The sequence below is a fragment of the Nyctereutes procyonoides genome, unplaced genomic scaffold (assembly GCF_905146905.1).
Source record: "Nyctereutes procyonoides isolate TBG_1078 unplaced genomic scaffold, NYPRO_anot_genome, whole genome shotgun sequence".
Taxonomy (NCBI): Eukaryota; Metazoa; Chordata; class Mammalia; order Carnivora; family Canidae; genus Nyctereutes; species Nyctereutes procyonoides.
Window position 1 is genome coordinate 16,493,266 of NW_026575136.1, and position 25,169 is coordinate 16,518,434.

At 42.9% G+C, this 25,169-nt stretch overlaps 1 pseudogene; it reads left to right on the forward strand.

The window, feature by feature from the left end:
* The first annotated feature begins 4,249 nt into the window (after positions 1–4,249).
* LOC129495617 (U5 spliceosomal RNA) lies at positions 4,250–4,358 on the forward strand (annotated as a pseudogene).
* The last annotated feature ends 20,811 nt before the right edge of the window (positions 4,359–25,169 follow it).

The following is a 25,169-nucleotide window of genomic DNA, read 5'->3' on the forward strand; positions in this document are numbered from 1 at the left end:
AAACATCTTCGGGATTTTGATAGGGATTGCATTAAATCTGCAGATTACTGCAGAATTACTGCAGATAGCAGGGAGTTATAGACATTTTAACAATATTAATTCTTCCAGTCCATAAATATAGGCTGTCTTTCCATTTACTTGTGGTTTTTAAAATTTCCTTCATCAGTATTTTATAATTTTCAGTAAACAAGTCTTTCACCTCTTTGGTTAAGTTAATTCCTAAGTATTTTATTCTTTTTGTTGCTAATGTAAGTGAGATTTTTTTTTGAGATTGTTTTTTTAAATTTCTGTTTCAGATAGTTGGTGTATATAGCAATATTACTGAATTTTTTTTTTTTTGAGAGAGTGTGTGTGCATGGGCGTGGGCTAGGGGGCAGCAGGAGAGAGAAAGAGAGAATCTCAAACAGTCTCCATGCCCAATGTGAACCCAACGTAGGACTCAATTTCATGACCCTGGGATCATGGCCTGAGCTGAAATCAAGAGGTGGTCACCTAGTGACTGGGCCACCCAGGTGCCTGACATAGCTGCTTTTTATGTGTCAAATTTGTGTCCTTCAACTTCATAGAATTTATTAGTTCTAACAAATTTTCCATACATATGACCATGTCATCTGCAAAAAATTACTTTACTTCTACTTTTGGATGTCTTTTGTTTCTTTTACTTGCCTGATTGGTCTGGCTGGGATTTCCAGTACTATGTTGAATAGCAGTAGTGATAGTAGATATTCTTGTCTTGTTCCAGAACGAAGAGGAAAAACTTTCAGTTTCTCCCCATTGATTATGATGTTAGCTGTGGGTTTTTCATTTATGGCCTTTGTTTTACTGAGGTATGTTCCCTCTTTTCATCATGTAAAAATGTTGGCTTTTGTCAAATCTCTTTTTTGCGTCTGTTGAATTGAGGATGTGTTTTTCTCTTTTATTCACATTGATTGATTTTCATATTTTGAACCATCCTTACATTGCAGGAATAAATTCCAGTTGGTCATGGTGTACAATCCTTTTATGGTGCTGTTGAATTTGATTTGCAGTATTTTATTAAGGATTTTTACATCTATGTGCATCAGGGGTATTACCTATAGCTTTCTGTTGTTTTTGCCTGGCTTTGGAATCAGGGTGATGCTGGTCTTGTAAAGTGTATTTGGAAATGCTCCCTTTTCTGTGTTTTGGAAGAGTTTAGGAAGGGTTGGTATTAGTTCTTTGAATGTTGGTAAAATTCACAGTGATGTGAATTCATCAACAGATGTGAAACCATCTGTTCCTGGGCTTTTCTTTGTTGAAAGGTATTTGATTACCGATTCTATCTCCTTGTTTGTTTATTGGTCTGTTTTATTTCTTCATGAATTATTCTTGGTAGGTTGTATATTTCTAGATATTTATCCATTTTCCCCTAGGCTATCCAATTTGTTAGCATATAATTGTTCATAACAATCACATACGATCTTTTTTTTTATTCCTATGTTGCCCATTATAATGTCTTCTCTTTCATTTTTTAATTTTGAGTCTTCTCTCTTTTTTTTCTTTCTAGCTAAAGGTTTGTTGATTTTGTTTGTCTTAGTTTTATTGATTTTTAATTTTTCTATTTTCTATTTCTTCTCTAATCTTTATTATTTCCTCTTCTGTTAATTTTGAGTTTCGTTTGTTCTTTTTCTAATTCCTGAGTTATAAGTTAGGCTGTTTATTTGACATCTCCTTCCTTTTTCAGTGTAGACATTTATTGCTATAAAATTCCTTCTTAGTACTGCTTTTGCTACATCCTATTAGTTTTGGTAAGTTGTATTTTTGTTTTTGTTTGTCTCAAGTGTTTTTAAAATTCCCTTCTGGTTTCTTCTTTTACTCAATGGTTGTTCAACAGTGTGTTGTTTAGTTTCCACGTGTTCGTGATTTTTCTTGTTTTCTGTTATTGAGCTCTAGTTTCATTTCACTGTGTTCTGAGAAGATAGTTGGTATGAATTCACTGTTCTTAAATTTATTAAGACTTGTTTTGTGACCTAACATGTGATTTATCCTGGAGAATGTTCTGCATGTGTTTGAGAAGAATGTGTATTCAAGGACTGTTTGGTGGAAAGTTCTGAATCTGTCCGTTAGATCCATTTGGTCTATATTGTTGTTCAAGTCAGCTGTGTCCTTATTTATTTTCTGCCTGGATATTGTGTCTGTTGTTGACAGGGGAGTATTGAAGTCTCCTACTATTATAGGGTTATTGTCAATTTCTCTTTTCATATCTGTCAGTGTTTGTGTTATATATTTAGCTGCTCTGAGGTTGGATGCATATATACTTATAATTGTTTTATCTTCTTGTTGAATTGATCCTCTTACCATTATATAATGACCATTGTCTCTTGAAAGATCACACCTGATCTTTTTTTTTAAATAAATCTTTATTTATTTATTCATGAGAGACACAGAGAGCGAGAGAGGCAGAGACACAGGCAGAGGGAGAAGCAGGCTCCGTGCAGGAAGCCCAATGTGGGACTTGATCCTGGGACTCCAGGACCATGCCCTGGGCCAAAGGCAGGTGCTAAACCGCTGAGCCACCCAGGGATCCCCACACCTGATCTTTTGGTTAAAATTTTCATGGAGTATCTTTTTCTATAGCTTCCTTTTCAGCTAATTCATGTCTTTTGTCTAAAGTTTGTTTCTTATAGACTGCATACTACTGGATCTTGTTTGTTTGTTTTTAAAAGCAGTTTGGCCATTCCATGCCTTTTAAGCTATGCTTTTGATAGAAGAGTTCAATCTGTTTACATTTAAAGTACTTATTAATAGGTAAGGGCTTCCTATTGCCATTTTGTTAATTGTCTTCTATTTTGAACTTCATCTGTTCCTGTCTTCTCTTGATGTCTTCTTTTGTTATTTGCTATTTTGCTTTGCTTTTGGTAGTGATTTGGCTCAATTCTTTTCTTTTTATCTTTTGTGTACCTACTAAAAGTTTTCCTCCTGTGGTTATCATGAAGCTCATATACATCTTCTTGTACTTACGACTGTCTATTTTAGTTTGGTAATAACTTAATTTCAATTGCATACAGAAACTCTACAGTTTTACTCCCCTCACACTTTGTGTTATTGAAGTCAGAGTTTGCTTCTTTTTATATTGTTAGTCCATTATTGAATTTTTGTGGCTATAGTTATTTTTAATACTTTTGTTTTAAATGTTTAGGATTATGGGTAATTTGTGTATTAGAATGTTATCTTATTCTGTATTTGACTATATATTTATATGTGCAATTTATATATTCATATGCCTTTATGTTGCTGTTTAGTGTGCTTTGAACTCCATTTGAAGAAGTATCTATATGGTTCTTTTTTTTCCTTTTTTTAATAAATTTATTTTTTATTGGTGTTCAATTTACCAACATGCAGAATAACACCCACTGCTCATCCCATCAAGTGCCCCCTTCAGTGCCCATCACCCATTCACCCCCACCCCCCGCCCTCCTCCCCTTCCACCACCCCTAGTTCGTTTCCCAGAATTAGGAGTCTTTATGTTCTGTCTCCCTTTCTGATATTTCCCACACATTTCTTCTTCCTTCCCTTATATTCCCTTTCACTATTATTTATATTCCCCAAATGAATGAGAACATATAATGTTTGTCCTTCTCCGATTGACTTACTTCACTCAGCATAATACCCTCCAGTGCCATCCACGTTGAAGCAAATGGTGGGTATTTGTCGTTTCTAATGGCTGAGTAATATTCCATTGTATACATAAACCACATCTTCTTTATCCATTCATCTTTCGATGGACACTGAGGCTCCTTCCACAGTTTGGCTACTGTGGACATTGCTGCTATAAACATCGGGGTGCAGGTGTCCCGGCATTTCATTGCATCTGTATCTTTGGGGTAAATCCCCAGCAGTGCAATTGCTGGGTCGTAGGGCAGGTCAATTTTTAACTCTTTGAGGAACCTCCACACAGTTTTCCAGAGTGGCTGCACCATTTCACATTCCCACCAGTGTAAGAGGGTTCCCTTTTCTCCGCATCCTCTCCAACATTTGTGGTTTCCTGCCTTGTTAATGTTCCCCATTCTCACTGGTGTGAGGTGGTATCTCATTGTGGTTTTGAGTTGTATTTCCCTGATGGCAAATGATGCAGAGCATTTTCTCATGTGAATGTTGGAAGAAAGACAGTCTCTTCAATAAATGGTGCTGGGAAAATTGGACATCCACATGCAGAAGAATGAAACTAGACCACTCTCTTTCACCATACACAAAGATAAACTCAAAATGGATTTTGAGTTTCTGGTTTTGAGTACTCTGGTTTCTCTTCAGATTGTATAAATCTTTTGCCTTTTACTAAAGATTTCCGTGGATGAAAGATCTAAGTGTGAGACAAGATTCCATCAAAATCCTAGAGGAGAACACAGGCAACACCCTTTTTGAACTTGGCCACAGTAACTTCTTGCAAGATACATCCACGAAGGCAAAAGAAACAAAAGCAAAAATGAACTATTGGGACTTCATCAAGATAAGAAGCTTTTGCACAGCAAAGGATACAGTCAACAAAACGAAAAGACAACCTACAGAATGGGAGAAGATATTTGCAAATGACATATCAGATAAAGGGCTAGTTTCCAAGATCTATAAAGAACTTCTTAAACTCAACAGCAAAGAAACAAACAATCCAATCATGAAATGGGCAAAAGACATGAAGAGAAATCTCACAGAGGAAGACATAGACATGGCCAACATCTATATGGTTATTGATCACAAAGGCTATGGTGAGATTGTGGTGCAGTGAGGCTGTCCTCAGCAGTGCCTCTGGACCCAGTGGTGAGTGTACCTGGGTAGGTAGGGGCAGTGCAGGTTGTGGCAGTGCTGAGGCTGGAGGTATGTGGTGTGCTGTGGTGGGGCCCAGCAGTAGAGGCTAAAGGTGGCTATGGATATGTGTGTGCATAATTGTGGAGGCTGAAAGTGAGCATTTCTGTGGCAGCAGGGGTCAGGGCTGGTTGTGGACACCCACACAGTGGCTGTACTGGATCCTAGGGCCAGGGCATTGGGAGGTGTGACCTGGCATGGGGGAGGGGATGGGTGAAGACTCAGGTAGCTGTAGTTCACAAAGATGAAAACTGTGGCACTCTCAGTGGTGAAAGCTACAGGGTGGGCGTGGGAGTGTCCCTAGTGGCTGTGATGGGTTTCCTCTGTGGTAAAAACTAGTAGGGTTCTCTGTGGAGTATGTTGTTAGTGTCTATGTTGGCAAACACTATGGTGTCCTCCATGGTAAAAGCTGTGGAAGATCTGTGGCAGCTGTAAGAACTGTTGAGATTCTCAGTGGTGAAGGTTGATGGGGTTTTCTGCATGGTAGGGCACTGGAGACCATGATGGCACCCACTTCAGAAGGTGTGGCTTTCCCTATGTCCTGTCCTTTAGAAATGAAAAGAGAGACTCTCTCAGACAAACAAAAGTTGAGAGAGTTCTTCACCACTAGACCTGCCTTACAAGAAATGCTAAAAGGAGTTTGAGTTGAAATTAAAAAAAAAAACACTAATTATGTGGTACTGGCACAAAAACAGACATATAGATCAATGGAACAGAATAGACAACCCAGAAATGGGCCCTCAACTCTATGGTCAACTAATATTCAACAAAGCAGGAAGGATTATCCACTAGAAAAAGGACAGTCTCTTCAATAAGTGGTGCTGGGAAAATTGGACAGCCACGTGCAGAAGAATGAAACTAGACCATTCTCTTACACCAGACACAAAGATAAACTCAAAATGGATGAAAGATCTAAATGTGAGATAAGATTCCATCAAAATCCTAGAGGAGAACACAGGCAACACCCTTTTTGAACTTGGCCACAGCAACTTCTTGCAAGATACATCCACGAAGGTGAGGGAAACAAAAGCAAAAATGAACATTTGGGACTTCATCAAGATAAAAAACTTCTGCACAGCAAAAAAAAAAAAAACAGTCAACAAAACTGCGAGACAACCTACAGATGGGAGAAGGTATTTGCAAATGACACATCAGATAAAGGGCTAGTATCCAAGATCTATAAAGAACTTCTTAAACTCAACAGCAAAGAAACAAACAATCCAATCATGAAATGGGCAAAAGACATGAACAGAAATTTCTCAGAGGAAGACCTAGACATGGCCAACAAGCACATGAGAAAATGCTCAGCATCACTGACCATCAGGGAAATACAACTCAAAACCACAATGAGTTCCCACCTCACCCCAGTGAGAATGGGGAAAATTAACAAGATGGGAAACCACAAATGTTGGAGAGGATGTGGAGAAAGGGGAACCCTCTTGCGCTGTTGGTGGGAATGTGAAATGGTGCAGCCACTCTGGAAAACTGTGTGGAGGTTCCTCAAAGAGTTAAAAATAGATCTGCCCTCCGACCCAGCAATTACACTGCTGGGGATTTACCCCAAAGATACAGATGCAGTGAAACACTGGGACACCTGCACCCCGATGTTTATAGCAGCAATGTCCACAACAGCCAAACTGTGGAAGGAGCCTTGGTGTCCATCGAAAGATGAATGGATAAAGAAGATGTGGTCTATGTATACAATGGAATATTACTCAGCTATTACAAATGATGAATACCCACCATTTACTTTGACATGGAGAGAACTGGAGGGTATTATGCTGAGTGAAGTAAGTCAATCGGAGAAGGACAATCATCATATGGTCTCACTCATTTGGGGAATATAAAAAATAGTGAAAGGGATCATAGGGGAAAGGAGAGAAAATGAGTGGGAAATATCAGAGAGGGAAACAAAACATGAGAGACTCCTAACTCTGGGAAACGAACAAGGGGTAGTCAAAGGGGAGGTGGGCGGGGTAATGGGGTGACTGGGTGATGGGCACTGAGGGGAGCACTTGATGGGATGAGCCCTGGGTGTTATGCTATATGTTGGGAAATTGAACTCCAATAAAAAACATACAACCCCCCCCACTAATTAGTAACATAAAAACATGAAAGTGTAAAACTTTCTGAGAAAGGTAAATATATAGTCAATTTCAGAATAATCTCATATTGTAATGGTGGTGCATAAATCACCTTTAACTATAGTTAAAAGGTTAAACAACAGAAATATCAAAAGTAACTAAAGGGAACTAAAGGGATACGTGGCTGGCTCAGTCAGTACAGCATGTGACTCGATCTCAGGTTCATGAATTCAAGCCCCATGTGTGTAGAGAGCTTACTTAAAAAAAAAAAAGTATCTATAGATACAATAATTGTTAATGCATACCCAGTATAAAAAGATGCAAATTGTGTCAACAATAGCAGAAAATAGAGGGGGCAGGAGTAGGAAAAGTGTAGAATTTTTGCATGCAATGAAGTTATCAGCTTACAAGAGTGTTATAAGATGTTTCATGTAAGTCTTATGGTAATCAGAAGGAAAAGAGCTTTAGAAGATACCCAAAATATAAAGAGAAAGGAATCAGAGTATATCACTACAAAAAAAAAAGATAATCAAATCACAAAGAAAACAGGGAGAGGAAGAAAGGAACACAGGAATTACAAAAGAGTCAGAAAGTAATTAACAAAATGGGAAGTAAATCCTTACCTATCAATAATTACTTTTTTTATAAATTTATTTTTTATTAGTGTTCAATTTGCCAACATATAGAATAACACCCAGTGCTCATCCCGTCTAGTGCCCCCCTCAGTGCCCGTCGCCCAGTCACCCCCGCCCACCTCCCCTTCCACCGCCCCTAGTTCGTTTCCCAGAGTTAGAAGTCTTTCATGTTCTGTCTCTCTTTCTGATATTTCCCACTTATTTTTTCTCTTTTCCCTTTTAAACATTATATGGTCTCATTCATTTGGAGAATATAAAAAATAGTGAAAGGGAATATCAATAATTACTTTAAATGTAAATGGATTAAATTCTTCAATTAAAAGATAGAGTGACTGAATGAATAACAAAACAAGACACAACAATATCTACGAGAGACTCATTTTAGATTTAAGGCACAATAGCCAAGATATGGAAATAACCTCAGTATCTATCAACAGCTGAATAGATTTTTAAAAATGTGCTACACACACACACACACACATACAAATATTACCCAGCCTTATAAAAGAAGATCTTGTCATTTGTGACAACATGGATGAACCTAGAGTGCATTATGTTAAGTTAATAAGCCAGACACAAAAAGACAAATAATGTATGTATTCACTTATGTGTGGAATCTAAAATGGTCACATTTGTAAAAGCAGAGAGTAATAGTGATTGTCGGGGACTGGGGCTTTAGGGGGAATAAGGAGATATTTGTTGAAGGATACAAAGTTTCAGGTATGTGGGATGAGTAAGTTTTGGAGACATAGCATGGTGACTATATTTAATAATACCATATTATATAAGTGAAATCTGCAGAAAAGAGGAGAACTTAAGTGTTCTCACTGCAAAAACAAACCAACCCCTCTCAAAACCCCCAAGGTGTGTAGGATGATGGATATATTAACTAGCTTGATTGTGATAATCATTTCACAATAGATAGATATATCAAAGCATCAGGTACATCTTAAATATATATAATTTTTATTTGTCAAGTGTATCTCAATAAATATGGGGAAAACTGATCTCATATAATGCTAGAGCTAATTAATTTGTGAACTGCTCCAAGATCTAAAATTGAAAATAGTTACAGAGCACAGAATATCATTACAATGATCTAGTGTCCTGTTATTTAGAGTTATTTTATGGTCGAGGTTATATAATTTATTATTGTAAGGTGAAGGAGAGCTCCTGCATGCCAAAATGAAAATATACAGTAGATACAGTAATATATCTATTACACATTTTTTAACAGGGAGCCTCCTGCTTGCATTTATCACCTGTGCTATGTGAAGGTGAGTTATGAGACCTCGCAAAAAAAAGGGTATCTCTTTTTATGCACTCATAATTTAGACATAGTGGCTGGATAGATTCTGATAGATTTTGGAGGAAAAAAATGAGCACCATAGGACTCAGATCAGCTCAGGGGTTTGAATGACTGGAGTGATTTCTCTTCCTAAGAGTGTATTGAAATGAGCTAATCAGAAAGTACATGTAAAGAAAAAAGTTTCTAACTTTTGTCTTTTTGCAATGGTTTAGTGTAAGCTGAAGATGCCCAAACTAACATGAATATTTTGAGGTATATATTGCTTAAATAGGGAGGTCATTTTTATTTTTGGTGGTAGATGCATTCATTATTCCCATTTTATAAGTTGAAAAACAGAGCTGGAGAGAGATTATTCATCTGATGGATGGATGGCTGATGGAGAAATTTGTCCCCTCAGCACTAATCATTGAGAATAACGATCACTGCAGTTCATGGAGTGTTAATCATATAAATTAAATAGCATAGAGCCTGACGCATGGTGACCACGATGGTGCTGTGTTCAACACTGCGCTGACGGCTTTACTTGGGCTACTTCATTAGACCCTCACCTTAGCCATAGGAGGTATTAGCGCCCATTTTAGAGATCCAGAATCTGAAGCACAAAAAGGTTGTTAGTCAGTGATGGATCAGGATGCAAATCCATGTCCACTTGATTCCAAAATCTGTGTTGCTAACTGCTGACTCTCTAGTGCTGTCCAAAGCGGTAGCCACTAGCCATGTATGAGTAGTTAACACTTGAAATGTGGCTAGTCAGAGTCACAGTACAGAATTTGCTGTACATACCATATTTTGAAGACTTATTTTATTTATTTATTTATTTTTTTTAATTTTGAAGACTTAGTACAAAAAAAAGAATGTAAAACATCTCATTAATGTTTTAAAAATACTGGTTACATGTTGAACTGTTAATGTTTTAAGTATTTTGAGTTAAATAACATATATATTAAAATTAATTAAATTTATTTCTTTTAAAATATTTGAATATGGCTACTAGAAAATTAAAAATTGTGTATGTAGTGTGGGTTGCATTTCTCTTGGGTAGACCCCTGGTGTAACTGTCCCCTTGCACTTCTTACAACAGTCCTCTGCCCCCAGTAAGCCTTCCACATGTTCTGACTCACCCATGATTTACGTAAGCATGGTACAAGCCAGAGGAAAGGAAAAATAACATAAATTGCCAAGTGATTCTTTTTGGCATGAGCGGAACATAGCTTAAAAAACTCAGAAGATGGCTATAAAGCCGTAATTCCCAGGGCTCAGGTCTTAGTCCGCTCTCCTTCCCTGCTCCCTCGTATCCTTTCCTCCTTTCAGTGACGTGCACTCACAGAGCATTTAAAATGACCAGGACCTGGGCAAAGCCCTAGAAATTACAGAGATGAATGAGAACCAGCAGGCAAGGACTTCACTCTCTAGTAGGGAAAATCGCTGTATATTGTTTGCTAGGACTGCAGTAACAAGGGGGCCCAGACTGGGTGGCTTACACAACCACCCTGGTTCTGGAGGCTGGCAATCCAAGGTCAAAGTGTTGGCAGTGTTGGTTTCTTCTGAGGCTTCTCTTGGTTTGTAGATGGCCATCTTCTCCTTGTGGCTTCACATTTTCTTCCCTTTGTGTGTGTGTCTGTGTCCAAATTTCTTCTTCTAAGGGCATTGGTCATACTGGATGAGGGCCCACTTTAATGACCTATTTTTAACTTAATCATCTCTATAAAGTTTGCCTCCAGATACAGTCACATTCTGAGGTCTTGGGTGTAGGACTTGAACCTATGAGTTTTTGAAGTGACACAATTCATCCATAACATGATTATAAAGCAAGTGCTATGGTCACATGGGTGATGGAATAGCTGACTCTTTGTGGTTAAATGCCGAGGGTGGTCAGGGACAACTTTACGTATATGAGGTGGGGATTGGTGGGCTCTTAGAGATTGGCTTTTCTTTTTCTTTAGACCAATAAGCTGCCAGTTGCTCTTGGTACAGGAAGAACTAAATGCAGATATTGGAGCCCTGTTCCATTTTAAGGTGCTCTGAGTTAAAAGTGTAGCAAGACTCTTCTTTTTCTGAGTGGTTTAGCAGAAGCTGCTTCATCCCTTGGTATGCAGTGTTGATAGTGGAGGAAGTCATGATCGGTTTGCTAAGGGAGCCCAAGGTACACAGAGATAGGCGGTGGAGGCAGGAATGATTAACTGCTTCCTAAAATACAATTGCTTTGAAGAAAGGAGCTGTCTATACCTGTGATTAGGTTTTAACCCAAAGGGCCGAATGGTTTTGATGGGGACCTGGTTTAACCCAGGGTGTTACTGAAACTGGCTGTCTTTCAGGACCAACAACCTTTTGAGAATTTGAGCTTTGGGGACAGTGGATGATTGTATGTATGGAGCTAAAGAAGGTGACCTGGAGTCCAAGTATAGGGCCTGTGAAGGGACTTGGGCTGGCTGGTGCATCATAGGACTGTGGACCGGTGTTCATGGGGCTGTGTACAAGGAACAGGGGACTGTGATATGGGCACACAGTGAACAAGTGCCCAAAGTTTCCAAGACAACACAACGTGGCGAGGAGAAATAATAGCAGTAATGGGATCAGTCTCCAATTCTCTCAACTGGTGGCAGTGGGTTGACCCTTCTAGGATGAAGTAAGCCCCCTTGATGTGTTAGAAAAAAAAAGTTAAGGGGTGTGGAGAAGTCTCAAGAGAAAAGTGTGTGCTTAAATAATTAACTGGAAAAAGAAAAGAGATGTGATTATCCTTGTACCTTGAGTTGATGGTTCATTCCATGGGTTACAGAGTGGGAAACATATGACCTGGAGCTGGAAGGATGAATTGGAGATTTACAGGAAGGCAAAGTTAAAGGGAGACATTCCTGGCAGAGAAAAGAGCAACTGCAAAACTTAAAAGAATCTGGTCTGTTAGAGAAGGGCCTGCTGGTGCGGGCCATGGAATTTATGTGGGAGAAAGAAAGGGGTAAAGCTGGAAACGTAGAACAGTCCAGCGCAGAAGTGTCTGTGCCATGCTAAGGAACTTGGACTTTGTCTGGCAGAGGATGGAAGGATCTGGTGATAGGAGCTGGATTTCTTTAGCTGCTGAGTGGATGAGAAGGAGGGAAAGGTGCTGGAAGGGGACCCAACCACTGCCACAGTCTTGGATAGCCATCTTCATATTGGGATCTGTGAAATGGTTGAGGCTGTGCCAAATGACCCAAAAGGCTGTTGAAAAAAATAGCAGAGTTTCTCTTTCATTTATTTATAACCTAAAAAGCAAATAAAACAATTACTGGTACTTCTCTATGGAGTGACACTGACCCTCATTTCACTTGGTCTGTATGGTGTGTGACCAAGTGAGTGCTCTAAGGCCTTGGGGAGTCCTGAAAAGTGAATGGAGGCCCCATCAGGTGGAGGCGCTGACGATGGGGACTGCTCTCCTTTACTTGTTTCTAGTGTATTTGTCTGTACATTTGCTTGATTGAACAGACTTACAGAATATTTTAAGAAATTACGTCTCATGTAACGTACACAGAATACACGAGTGGCTTTGTATTTTGAAATGAAACTGTGGTTTAAGGTGGCACTAATAATGCAGACAAGAAGCAAAGTAGGGGCAGATGGTTGACCCAACAGTGCTCCTTCTAGGTAGAAGCAAGGTTTTTTTTTTTTTTTTTTTTTTTTTTTTTTTTTTTTTTTGTGAAACACAACATGAGGTAAAAATAGTGACATATAATCATCCAATAAAAGGTTAGCCCCAATATACTCAGTAAGATGTTTAATGGGAATGTTATTTGCTTCTTTATTGTGCTTTTTAAAAACACTTTTTTGGGGGTATGCTTTTTTTTTTTTTTTTTAATTTTTTTTTTTTTATTTATTTATGATAGTCACACACACAGAGAGAGAGGCAGAGACACAGGCAGAGGAAGAAGCAGGCTCCATGCACCGGGAGCCCGACGTGGGATTCGATCCCGGGTCTCCAGGATCGCGCCCTGGGCCAAAGGCAGGCGCTAAACCGCTGCGCCACCCAGGGATCCCTGGGGGTATGCTTTGTAATAAACATAGTGGAACTATGGCACATGTACATAATTCATAAGTAAATATAGCTGGCCCTTGAACAACATGGGGGTTAGTGGTGTGAGGCCACACACAGTTGAAAATGCATGTATAACTTTTGACTCCCTAAAACTTACCTACTAATAACCTGCCGTTGACTAGAAGCCTTACCAATAACATAGTCAGTGAACACGTACTCTGTATGTTGTGTGTATTGTGTGTATGTTTAGCTTATGTACTGTATTCCTGTAATAAAGCAAGCCTAGAGAAAAGAAAATGTTAACGTATTGTATTTGTTAAAAAAAGAAACCCACGTACAAGTGAACCATGCAGTTCAAGCCCATGTTGTTCAAGGGTCAGCTATATATACAGAGAATCCGTGTCCAAAATTTTTACTGAATGGGTTTTCAGCTACAAAACTTTGGATTCTCCTGCTTGAGGTAATGAGGGCTTGACATAAACGCACAGAACGCCTGGAGCTTCTTGACTGTCCTCTGGGTTTCCATGCTTTACTAATAGTCATGTGATAATTATTCATCCAATGTAGTCTCCCGGCTGTGGACGCCCCAGGGGACCCAGCGTGGCCTGGAAATATAGATACAGGAACTCCTTCCCATAACTCCTCCTCTCTAAGAAGTATCTGATGGTTTCCTTGGGCTGACGTGGTTGGCATGTAACTTCACGGCAGGTGAGTTGAGCCTCTGAAGATGCAGGCGCAGGCAGTGCGGCTGCATCTCAGACTAGACCCGGGCAGTCGGTGAGCTCTGGGATGCAGGGAAAGGGATGCTGCTGTCGACCCACAGACAGTAACCTGATGAGTGCCCTGCCCCACCACCCCCTCCCCCGACCCCAGGTCTAGGCTCAGCCTGGCTTCCAGGCCCTCGGATAGTGTCTCTGCCAGCAGCTTTCCTCCCTACCTGCCAACCCTAACTCTCCAGAGGAGACACCTACGAGCGAGGGCAAAGGGCCTCTTCTTTTTGACTCTTCCCTGTTCTATTTGTTTCCAGCCAAATCTTCTTTATTCTTCCAACATGCAAAAGCCCTCTTCCCTTATTTTCTATCATTTGATTCTTGATGAAGTATAGAGCATCATAATGGCCCAAGAGACAGTGCCCCAAATCACCGGCAACTCAAAACTTATTTCCTCTTTCTCAAGAGTCAGAAAGGTTTAGTTTTTGGGATGACAATGCTGGTGTTGACATGGGGAGCTGGGGGTAGAGGGCTGAAAGATAGATTCATTCTTTCCTTTGGAATTAGCACCAAATCCCAGCCCCAGGCTGGAGCAAATGGCTTTTTCTAATATGGAAAGAAAATATGAAAGGATAAAGTAAGATACATTTTATAGGAGAAACACAATTTAAAAACTCAGTAGGCTCTTGCTTTGGCTCCTAGCAGATAGTCCTTTCAAATGACTCTAGCCTCTGCGGGCATGCTCCTCTCCTGCTTTTGTTGGTCGGGGTGACATACATCATGGACTCACCAGAAGGCACCCGGGGTGTTGAGTTCTCCTTGACCTCCTCTGTTCCGGTTGGAAGAGGAGGATCTATCTCGGCGCTCAGGCTGCCAGGTGGGTTCTGGGCGCGGCCTACCTGGCAACAATCTGAGTTAGGTAGGACTCCTGGTTGTAACTGACACAACCAACATTACCTGCTTTGGGCCCAGTGGGGAATTTATTGGCTCATCTGACTGGAAAGTCCAAAGAGTGGAGCCAGATTCCCATGTAGCTGGACATTGAGAATCACTGAGATTGGCTTCTCCTTCTCTTGGCTCTGCTTGAACTTTCCTTGGCTCTTTCTCACAAACCCTTTCTCCTGGAGCTGCTCCAACCCCAGAGGAAGCAAGACCTTCTCTCTCTTTCTCTGGGAATCCACATATCAGGTCTCTTGGAGGGGATTAGATTGGATTTTCTGTGGTCACCGGCCATTCCAGAACCCATCATGGTGGCCGGGGTCGCGGGAAGCTGTGCCTGACCACACTTTGTTATATGCCTTCCCTATGGCTAAGGTGGCTGAACTGGTCCTGTACAACCATCAGAATGGGTTTCCCATAGGAAAGAGAGGTTCTGCAATGAGAAAAAGGAATAGTGACTAGGCCAAAGTAAGCCCTACCTGCCAGAAACCCCAAATAGCAACCGCTTGTGGCACACTTTGTCACCAGGCACCCAAATAGTGATGCCATACTAATAACAGCAAAAGAGTCACATACCAGACCTTTTGCCAAGTGATTTATGCATCCCTGTATTTGATCCTACAGCAATCCCAGAAGCTAGTGTAGACCTCCCATTTTACAGCGAGGAAGTGGAGGTGAGTGGCCTAACATCACATACCATACTCCCTGTCTGCAGAGATTTGAACAAGCACTTCTGGTTTTGACTCAAGCTACCTCCTCTCCCTTCTTTTTCTCTCCCTCTTCTTCCTTGTTGTAAATATTTAATATCTTCTCCATAGACTCGGGCCTGAGTTGGTGGATGCTGGGCTTGGCTTGGAGACTGGCTCCGAGATGGACGCCGTGTGATGCTGTAAATCAGCACTTCACTCTCACCCTTCCCCCAGCACTCTACTCTCTCTTCAGGGTAAGTTACTGTGCACAGGGCTCCCTGGCGGTTTGAGGGTGAACACGGCTGTGGTTCTCCAGGACCCTAGTCCCATCAGCCCCTGCTCCTCCAGTAGACTTGCAATGTGAGCTTCCTGGGCTCTGTGCCCAGTTCTGTTCTCAGGCTATTATGCACTCTACTTGTTGTCAACTCTTCCCAGTGAGGAACTGGCATCCAGAAAGGGGAAGTGACTTGCTCAGGTCACCCAGCCAGTTTGTGGCAGAGCTAGAGCTGGACTTTGTCTAGCCCACCATTACGTTTTCATTCTCTGTGCCCAGAGGATGCATCCTGGCCCTGCCGTGGGTGCCAGGGTGAGCCTTAACCTCCCTGCCTGCATGCTGCGTGGCTAGAGTCAAAGCACTCAGACTCCAGGTCTGGGTTCAACACTACCTACTGAAAGTCTCGGGTGAGTCCTTTTATTCCTCAGGTGCCACATTTTCTTCACATAAGCACAGAAATAATGCCATCAGCTTGCTCTCCCTGGCTGTATTGTTGCAAAGGTAAGATTGGGGTAAATGTATGAGTAGGTTTGGAAGCTATAGTCTACTCTCTAAGTGTTTCATAGCATTTTAGTGAAACTCACTATAAGCTTTCAGCAAATGTTTTCTTGTTGAATGGTTTGGATGCAGAAGCACTTCCTTCTCAATTAGCTCCCGAGCCCTGGAGTGGTGTCCAAATAAAATTTTCCCTGGATTTTGGCTGACAGTGGTTATTCACGTGTCATTCTCGGATGGTAATTCCAAAGTGATATTTAAGTTCTTTTCGCTCAGTCTTAAGAAGGTTACTGGGTTTTTGCTCAAAAGAAGAGCATGAAATCCATAATAATGGGGCCAATATGCTCTATAGACATTTCCTGATCAAAAATGTTAATGTATTTGGGAGTCTGTGTCAGTTGAGGGGAAGCTGCGCGCTGCTGGTGGCAGGAGAACTCCAGCAACCGGATGAGCAAAATCAATCTGTTCTTGGGCAGAAGGAGGTAAAACAACTTCACCCTGTATGTCCTGTGGGATTTTTTTTTGTGTGTGTGTGTGTCATCAAAAGCCATGTGGCTTTGAAAGGCCTCGTGGGACAGAGTTCCGGCTCAGGTTGTCTTTATTCCTGTGCTGAGGCCTCTGACTCGGGCCGTCATTACCACCCTCAGAGGCTTCAGGATCTTTTCCTTGGACTGGGTCATCTTGTCTCCCCAGTTTCCAGTTTCATATGACTCACTTTTATCATCTTCTTGCTTTGCTTTCATCACACGACTCCCTCTTTACGAATTTTCAGTGGCTTGAAACACCGTACTGTAGTGTTTGATGAATTCTAGTGTCTGCTTCAGCTTACCTTTCCAATATTGTCTTCCATTTATCTTCTGAATCCTCAAATCCAGAGTAGCCTGGTGTATTCTCCAAGAGGCAAATGCTCTGGGCCTTTCTCAGACCTTTGCTCGTACCTGTTCTTCCTGCCTGAGGTGAATGTCCTTCTCGTTTCCCCAACTCCACCTCTGGCCTCTCCACCTCCTTTGTATCCTTAAGGACCTCCAACTGCTGCCTCTTCTTGTAACCATCCCTAACAACAGCAGCTGATGGAGGCCTCTTTTCTCTGGGCTCTTATTACACCTTAGTATACCTGCTGTCTGCCACTCTAACTGCCCATCTGTTTGTCCACTTGTCTATTCAATTTAAAAGGATCTACTGCGTCATTTTATTTTATTTAATGAATCAATCTCTTTTAAAGATTTTATTTATTTACTTATTTATTTAGGGAGTGTGAGCTGGGGGAGGGGAGAGGATCCCAAGCAGGCTCCATGCCCAAGGTGGAGTCTGATGTGGGGCTCAACTCCACAACCCTGAGATCATGACCTGAGCTGAAATCAAGAGTTGGACACTTAGCAGACTGAGCCACCCAGGCGCCCTTGTGTCATTTTGTAAGATCTTTGATGTAGGGACCACATCTTCTACTCAGTTTCTTCCAAAGTAGCCTACTCATTCAACAAATACCAACTTTTTTTAGTCAGTACTCTTCCTGCTAAAAGTTAGAGAAATACAGTTCGATATAGCACAAAAGAAAAAAAAAAAAGAACCATTGTGTGTGTGTATGTGTGTGTGTGTTGGGAATCATCGGTGGGATTTAGGAACTTAAACTATATTGTTAGACTGTCTTTTTCTCCCCTGGTAGGAGAGTGGCTACTTAAAGCTACCATTTCACATCTTCCCAACTTAGAAAACCTCTCAGGAAGAGGTACCTGTGTATGCATGCGCGCATGTGCACACACCTGTGTGTGTCTGTTCACATCTACAAACAAATTTAGGGAAGGGCACAAGTGGACCTGCTTGGATCATTCACTCTTGGCCATTTGCTTTTGCTGTGGGGGTGAGGGGCTATGACTGCCTGAGCCAGGGTCGCAGGCCCAACCTTGTGACTATAGCTAGGGCACTGGCATCTGACGGCCTCAGGATGGCCAGCAGAAATTTGGAGGAACAATTCTCCCAAAACGGGGATAGTGGGCAGACAGAACCCACAGAAGTCCCCCGTATATGTCAGCCCAGAACTCTGCTTGTGGTAGATACTTAATGAATATTTTTTTAAAGTTTATTTATTTATTCATGAGAGACACAGAGAGAGGCAGAGACACAGGCAGAGGGAGAAGCAGGCTCCCTACAGGGAGCCTGACGTGGGACTCGATCCTGGGTCTCCACGATCATGCCCTAGGCTGAAGGCGGCACTAAACCGCTGAGCCACCCAGGCTGCCCTGATAAATATTTCTTTATTGAATGTTTGCTTTTTAACTTCAAAACTACCTTACCACTCATACTTAAAACTAATTAACCCCAGGATTATTGGACATTACTGTTAAAAGTTCTTGAAGTGCCTCTAAGTACAATCTTCCTTTTTGCTCTTGGTTTCTCCCCAGGGTATCATAGCAGTAGTCTAATCCCACAACCACAAGATTGCCTTTTCAAGTGGTAAAGGCAGCTGTCTTGTATCCTTTTGAAACATCCCACTTTGAGACTAAACACCCATTTCCAAAAACTGCTTCCAAACCCTTGGCCATTCTCTAGTTTTTCAGGAACTGGCTGAAATGAGGCCCCTGGAACTGAGTGGAGCAAAATATTTTTGAGGCATATGACTCTGTTTCGCCTCCCTCGTTCTGTACACTATACATTGATTGATTTAGCCCAATCTTTCCTTAGAATGTTTTGATTACCATGTCACTGTGTAAATTGATGAGTCCTGTAAGTATTTTTTTTAAGATTTTATTTATTCATGAGAGACACAGAGAGATACAGGGACACAGGCAGAGGGAGAAGCAGGCTCCACGCAGGGAGCCAGACGTGGAACTCGATCCCAGGACCCCGGGGTCACGCCCTGAGCCAGAGGCAGACGCTCAACCGCTGAGCCCCCCGGGCTGCCCATAGTCCTGTAAGGTTTTAAAACAACCAGTTAACAAAGTCACCTGGAATTCTTTCTTCGATCCTTTTGCACTTGTGTATGGTTTCAGGTGCTCATTTAAGGGATCCAGCCGGGGGACACATCTCAATCCCGCTGACTCTCCCAGGAACCCCTCCAGCGGCCCCGCAGGTGCCGGCAGAGAAGGTGCAAAAGACACTTCTGATCCAGGTTTCTTCAACATTGGAGTGTCACCCCCAGTGCTGGTCCTCTCTGGTCCACGTGGGTCAGTCCCCCCGACCTTCGGCGATCACCTCCTCACTTGGCTCGCATTCCTCGGACGGCAGCTCCTCCAGGCGCGTGGAGGCTGAACCCAGCAACTCTGTTACTTTGCTTGGGCTTCGTGACAAAGTCCCACGGACTGGGTGGCTTAAGCGGTTTGTTTCCTCACAGTTCAAGAGGCTGGAAATCCAGGATCAAGGGATCGGCGGGGCTGGTGCCCGGTGGGCCTCGCCCTGGGGCTTGCGGCGGGCTGGCGTCTGCCACGCTCATGCGGCCTTGGCAGTGTCCATGCCCACTCGGGTTCCTGCCCCCAGTGGCCTCCTTCTGCCTTTCTAAGGACTCTATTGACAAGTACAGTCGTATTCTGAGGTTCTAGAGATTAGGACGTTAGCATATGAATTTTTGGGAGGACACAATTCAGCCCCTAACACCAACCTGCTAACCAACCAGCCGACCAGCCGAGGGGTGTCTGTGCTGCGGCACCTGTCCGGCCGCGGCGGTGAAGGGCTGCAGTCTCCGGGCCCAGAGTGAAGGCGGAGGAACCAGACGTCCTAGTTGAAGCCCAGAGTTAAGATCAGGCCCGAGTGAGCAAATGGTATTCATCGCAATTCTGAGCACTGGGTTCTGTTCCCCATTCTTATTTCCGAAAATAAAAGATCAAGCCCCAGAAAACCCCTGCATGAGTCAGGGAACCGGCAACAGAGCTTGCACCTAAAAGGAAGCTGTTCAATACTCTGGGTCAGCCATTAAGTAGAAGTACTTATTTCATATTTTTTTAGGGGTCGGAATGATGGAGTAGCAAAGTGAGCCTGTCGAGGATGAGGTGGACATCATTAAATAGCATGCAGATCATTAACCAGGAATGTAGACAGGGTGGCCAGACTTCATCATTTTGACTCCCACCCCTGGGTAAACCCGGCAGCGAAAATGCGCTCACCCCTGCCATGAAGAACTGCTCTGAAATGCAGAGTTTGACTCAGCAAGCAAAGTAAAAGCAACTGTAATGGTGTCATTTCTATCTTCTTGAGTAATGATATGCCAGTTTCCCAATAAATTGCATAAAGGTGAAGAAGAAAAATAAGTCTTTGACCTTTCTCGTTTATAACCACACTTAGATGTCTCTTCTCATATCTTATGCTGGCCACAGAGCTTTGCATAGCAGAGATTTAATTTCCTCCTGCTGCAGGCATTAAAATGGATGGGATCGCCCTCCCTTGTCCCTTGTCCCCTGCGACTAGAAGCCTTGTGTGTGGCTGTCATTCAGGGCTTGTCATTCACAGGACCTGAGTGAGGGGCGTTGCAGGTGAAATCCTTCCTTTCTAAGAAAACTTTTCCCACAGCGCAGAGCAAATAGGTGCCTGACAGGGAGAATTAGGGACGCTGAGCCTGTGGGATGTGGCGGTCACACCCTCGGGGTGATGAATATCTTTTATCCAGATAAATGTACTTATAATTTGTTAGTTTAATTACCGCAGCCTTGCAAAGTCTTGAGCCAGTAATTCCTTTCTCAAGAAATTATAGGCCTTAAATAATTCTGTGGGAAGACTAATTCTTCACTCTGGTTTTTGGTCATTTCTCTGAAACATATTTCCAGAACTCAGCTGGGTGCCATTAACAAGTCCCCGCGATGGTTCTGGTCGCATTGTAATCCGTAAAGCCCTCTTTGGAGTGGCTTCTTTATTTCTAACATTGAAGTGTAAATCTCCTTTCAATAATTACCTTCCCCAGCTCCTTTTAGGATGTGAGAAAGATTTCATCTTTCCAAACAACCAGAAGCCTTTGTTCCCAAAGAAGAAAGTAGGGGCACCCTCCCCCGGCTCTGTCCCAGTCTGATTCTGAAACAAGGGTCTAGTAAGGACGCCGCGCTTATTGGAAACACCAACCGCTCTTTATCTCTGCCTCTTCCAAAGTTGGGCACCGGAAAGTTCAAAGTTTTCCTTGGTAAAAAAAAAAAAAAAGTGTGCTTTCTCTCCTACTTTCTGATTTCTGCTTATTGCCCCTGTTTTGTTGATGTCTTTCTTCCCCGCCGAGGGAGAGCCGGCTTCGCTGCCTCTCTGTCAATAGGCGATAGCTGCTAATTGGCATTTCTCTGCTTTGCCAGCAGAATGGTAACGGATACTCAGAATGATAGTCCAGAGGCCCTGGAAGATCCTGAAGGATCTCATGAATTCTCAAAAAATGATTGACTTCTATGCAGAATAGTTTTAGTGTCAGGTTTATTTTGTGGTTTTCCAAGTCCCTGCAAGGTGGATGGATGTCCGTGTATGGGATATCACCTTATAGTCACCAAAGCATCTATTAAGGGGAACCCCAACTCTTTTGGAGGAGATGGAATACAGGATTCTTCCAATCTGCGAGCTCTTGGTGTCTGGTTAGGAGTCAGGTCTGATGCTTTTCTTCACCTTTGGTGCACTTAGGAGGTGCTGAGAGTGTGTCTAATGGATGACTGACCAGTGCAGGGACATGGGTAGGATAGGCTGGAACAAAGAATCACCCCCAGGCAGGTCTGAACTGGAGGCCTGACTATTCTTGTTAAACCTGGAATGACAGCTAGACGGGACTAGAAATGGGCTGCAAAAGCCTAGAAACCGGAAGAACACACACCGGGTGCAGGTCACAGCAGACCAAAGATCTAAATCCAGAGGTCGGAGGTATTGAGAACAATTCCACAGGGCAGGAGCACCAAGGTGGACCTTGAGTCATGTGCCTTTCCCTGTGTCACCCCCTGTCACCCGCAGTCGTGCGGGCCTAGGAGGCCAGGCCCCTGAGGTCCTTAGGGAACACAAGGTTGAGGATGGTTGGGCGTCGACTCCACAGCACAGCAGCCCAGCAGTTCCCTCCCTCTGCGACGCATCCTGACCGACCAACCAATGCCATCACGGGCCAGTTTGCTCCTCTGGCTGAGCGGCCAAGGCCTCCCCTCATCTCGGCGGCCGGCGGGGTCGCACACGCGGGCAGGACCGACCCCGGTGCCCTTTGGCCCTGGGCTAAACCCCTACAGTCTGCGGGGAGCAGCTGTCCTCACATGCTGGGAGCCGTCCCTCCTCTGCCAAGACCTCTTCGAGTAGCTGACGGTCACCGCTCCGGCTGGGGCGAGCCCCTGCGTGACCCCGAAGACACGAGAAGGAATTTGTGGATCCCATCCCCGTGAATAATTCTGTGTAACAACTCACCCCCGAATCTAGTGCCTTAAAGGTGATTCATTATTTCTCCCGAGTTTAGTTCCGCGGGCCCCCGAGGTGCCTCCCGGGCTGCGGGCAAGCAAGCTTGCAGCGGCCTCTGCAGTTTGTGGCTGGGTTCCTCTGCAATGCAGGCGCTCGGGAGTCTGATGTTGGGCCACTTACTTGGTTCGACTTCTGTTCTTTTTGGTTCTGGTGTCAGGTCTAAAAAAATCATTCCCAAGGCCTCTGCCAAGGAAATTACTGCCTCTGTTCTCTTCTAGGGGTTGTATGGCTTCAGCTCTTATGCTCTAGTCTTGGATCCATTGCAAGTTGATTTTTTTGTTCTGTGGAAGATAGTGGCCAAGTTTTATTCTTTTTTGCGTGGCTTTCCAGTTTTCCCAACACTATTTATTGAAGAGATTGTCCCTGCCCTACTGTGTATCCTTGGCTCCTTTGTCATAAGCTAATTGGCCATATAGGCATGAGTTCATCTCTGGCTCTGCATTCTAATCCATTGATCCGTTTATCTGTTTTTATGCCAATACTATATAATTTTTTAAAAAGATTTATTTATTTATTTTAGAGAGAGAGAGAGAGAGAGAGAGAATGAGAACGCATGTGTGTGAGTTGGGGGAGGTGTTTAGGGACAGGAGAGAGAGAATCCTCAAGCATGCTCCCTGCTGAGCATGGAGCCTGACATGGGGCTTGATCCCAGAACCCTGAGATCATGACCTGAGCTGGAATAGTCAGCTGCCCAGTTGACTGGGCCACCCAGACACCCCTCAATATCATATGGTTTTAGTTACTATGGCTTTGTAACATACTTTGGAATCAGGAAGTGTGACCTCTCCAGTTTTGTTTTTCTTTCTTAAGATTTCTTTGGCTAATCAGAATATTTTGTTGGTTCCATACAAATTTTTTTCTATTTTTTTATTAAATGCCATTGGAATTTTCACAGGGACTGCACTGAATCTGTAGATTTCTCTGGGTCCTATGACCATTTGATGATATTGATTCTTCCAGCACAGAAAATCTTCCCATTTATTTGTGTCTTCTTCAACTTCTTCCATTACTGTTATTGTGGTCTTTCCACATACATGTTTTTCACTTCCTTGGCTAAATTTACTCCTAGGTATTTTGTTATTTTTGATGCAATTGTAAATGGGATACAGAGAACAGGTTAGCAGTTGCCAGAAGTGAGGGGTTGGGGTTCGGAGAAATGGGTGAAGAGGGTCATTGAACGAAAAAGAGAAGGAGGGGGAAAGAAACTCCCTCTTACATACCTGGGGCCTGCATGATGATTGCCAGCTGGAATACTCCTCTACATAACTCAGTTTCCCTCTTTTTCTCTCTCCCTCTTTCTCTTTTTCTCTCTAATGTCTCATCCCCAGGACCTCTCCATGGGATCCTTACCTCCAGCAGGATAGCTTGGACTTCCTTAGAGCATAGCTGTTGGTTTCCCAGAATGCAAAGGGAGAAGCCATCAGGACAAGACCTTAACTTGGGCCTGGCCCTGTGTAACTTTGATCACCTTTTATTGGTTAGAGTAAGTCATGGGGTCAGCCCAGCTTCAAGAGAAAGGGAAATAGTTCCCACTTCATAATGGGAGGAGCAGTGAATAATTGGTGGCCATCTTTAATTGATTACATCTCCTTTTACCTCATGCCTGTCTCTCAGGGTGATGCCCCAAGTCAAGCAAATGATCCTCTCCCACACAAAGTCTGGGTGCCCCTTCCACGCTGGGCCTTGGGGTGGGTGAGTCCGAGTGCATGAGCCAGTTAAGAGCCTTTTCTCAGACTCTTACAGCCTTAGGGATCTTGTGGACATGAGCCCTGTTGCATTTCAAAGCTATCTTTGGGGCCTCATCTCCTAGATGCAGGTCTTAAGAACTGAGGGTGCACAACATGGGATTCAAATCCTTCACTCCTCAAGGAGGAGTTCTGTGTTTGTGTTCCCTCCTGACTGTGGGTTACTGCGCTGGGGGTGAAGTTTATGGCAAGATTGTGTACCACCCAGTCTGTGCTCCCTGGCTGGATATGGGCCTTCTCTCACTTGTCTGTTGCATAGGAGTCATTCAACCAGTTTTTAGGCTTTTTTTTTCCCCCGGAAGAAAAAAATGCGGCTATAGATTCAGCGTGTTCATGGGAGGATGTGAGTTCCGGATCCTCTTCTATTGGTGTCTCGAACCTGAGCATCTCTTTTTAGTTACTGATTGTCAGCCAAAGGGAGAAATACGTGAGTGTTTATCTGGTTGGTTGTTGTGAGGGTTAAGGGAGACAGATGCAAATACAGCATTTGGGGGCAGTCAATGAATAGCTTTCTTTTTCCTGATTTAAGGATCGACTGTCATGGGGAGACTGTCGTCAGGAACCTGTAATTCAGGGTACAACATCTTTCTGGCAACTGTGCTTTAGTTATCCCAGCGGGGGATTAAGTGAGATGATACATGTGTAACTACTTAGAATAGTCCCTAGGACATGGGTAATGATTCCATAAATGTAAGCTTATTATTATTATTGCTATTATTATCAAAGGGCAATGATTTCTAAAAATGAAAGAAAACACTGCTTCAGGATTATATGCAACCCACCTTCCTGGTTATGAACATCCTGCATTTCATTTTAGTTACCCTTTACCTTTGTGTAATAGAATTTCAGAGATGTTCACAATCTTAGAGATCATTTAGACTCGTTTCTTCATTTCGCAGAAAGAAATTTAAAGCCAAACCTGGGCAAGTGACTTTGTCTGCATCGCATAGAGAATTAGTGCCAGATCACAAGACCTCAAGCTTCTAACCAGGAGCTCTCTTTACTGCACTTCTGAGTGTAGAATGTTCCAACACATTTGTTTTAAAAATAAAAGTCGGGGATTCAAAGCCTTATTTTGTAGATATAA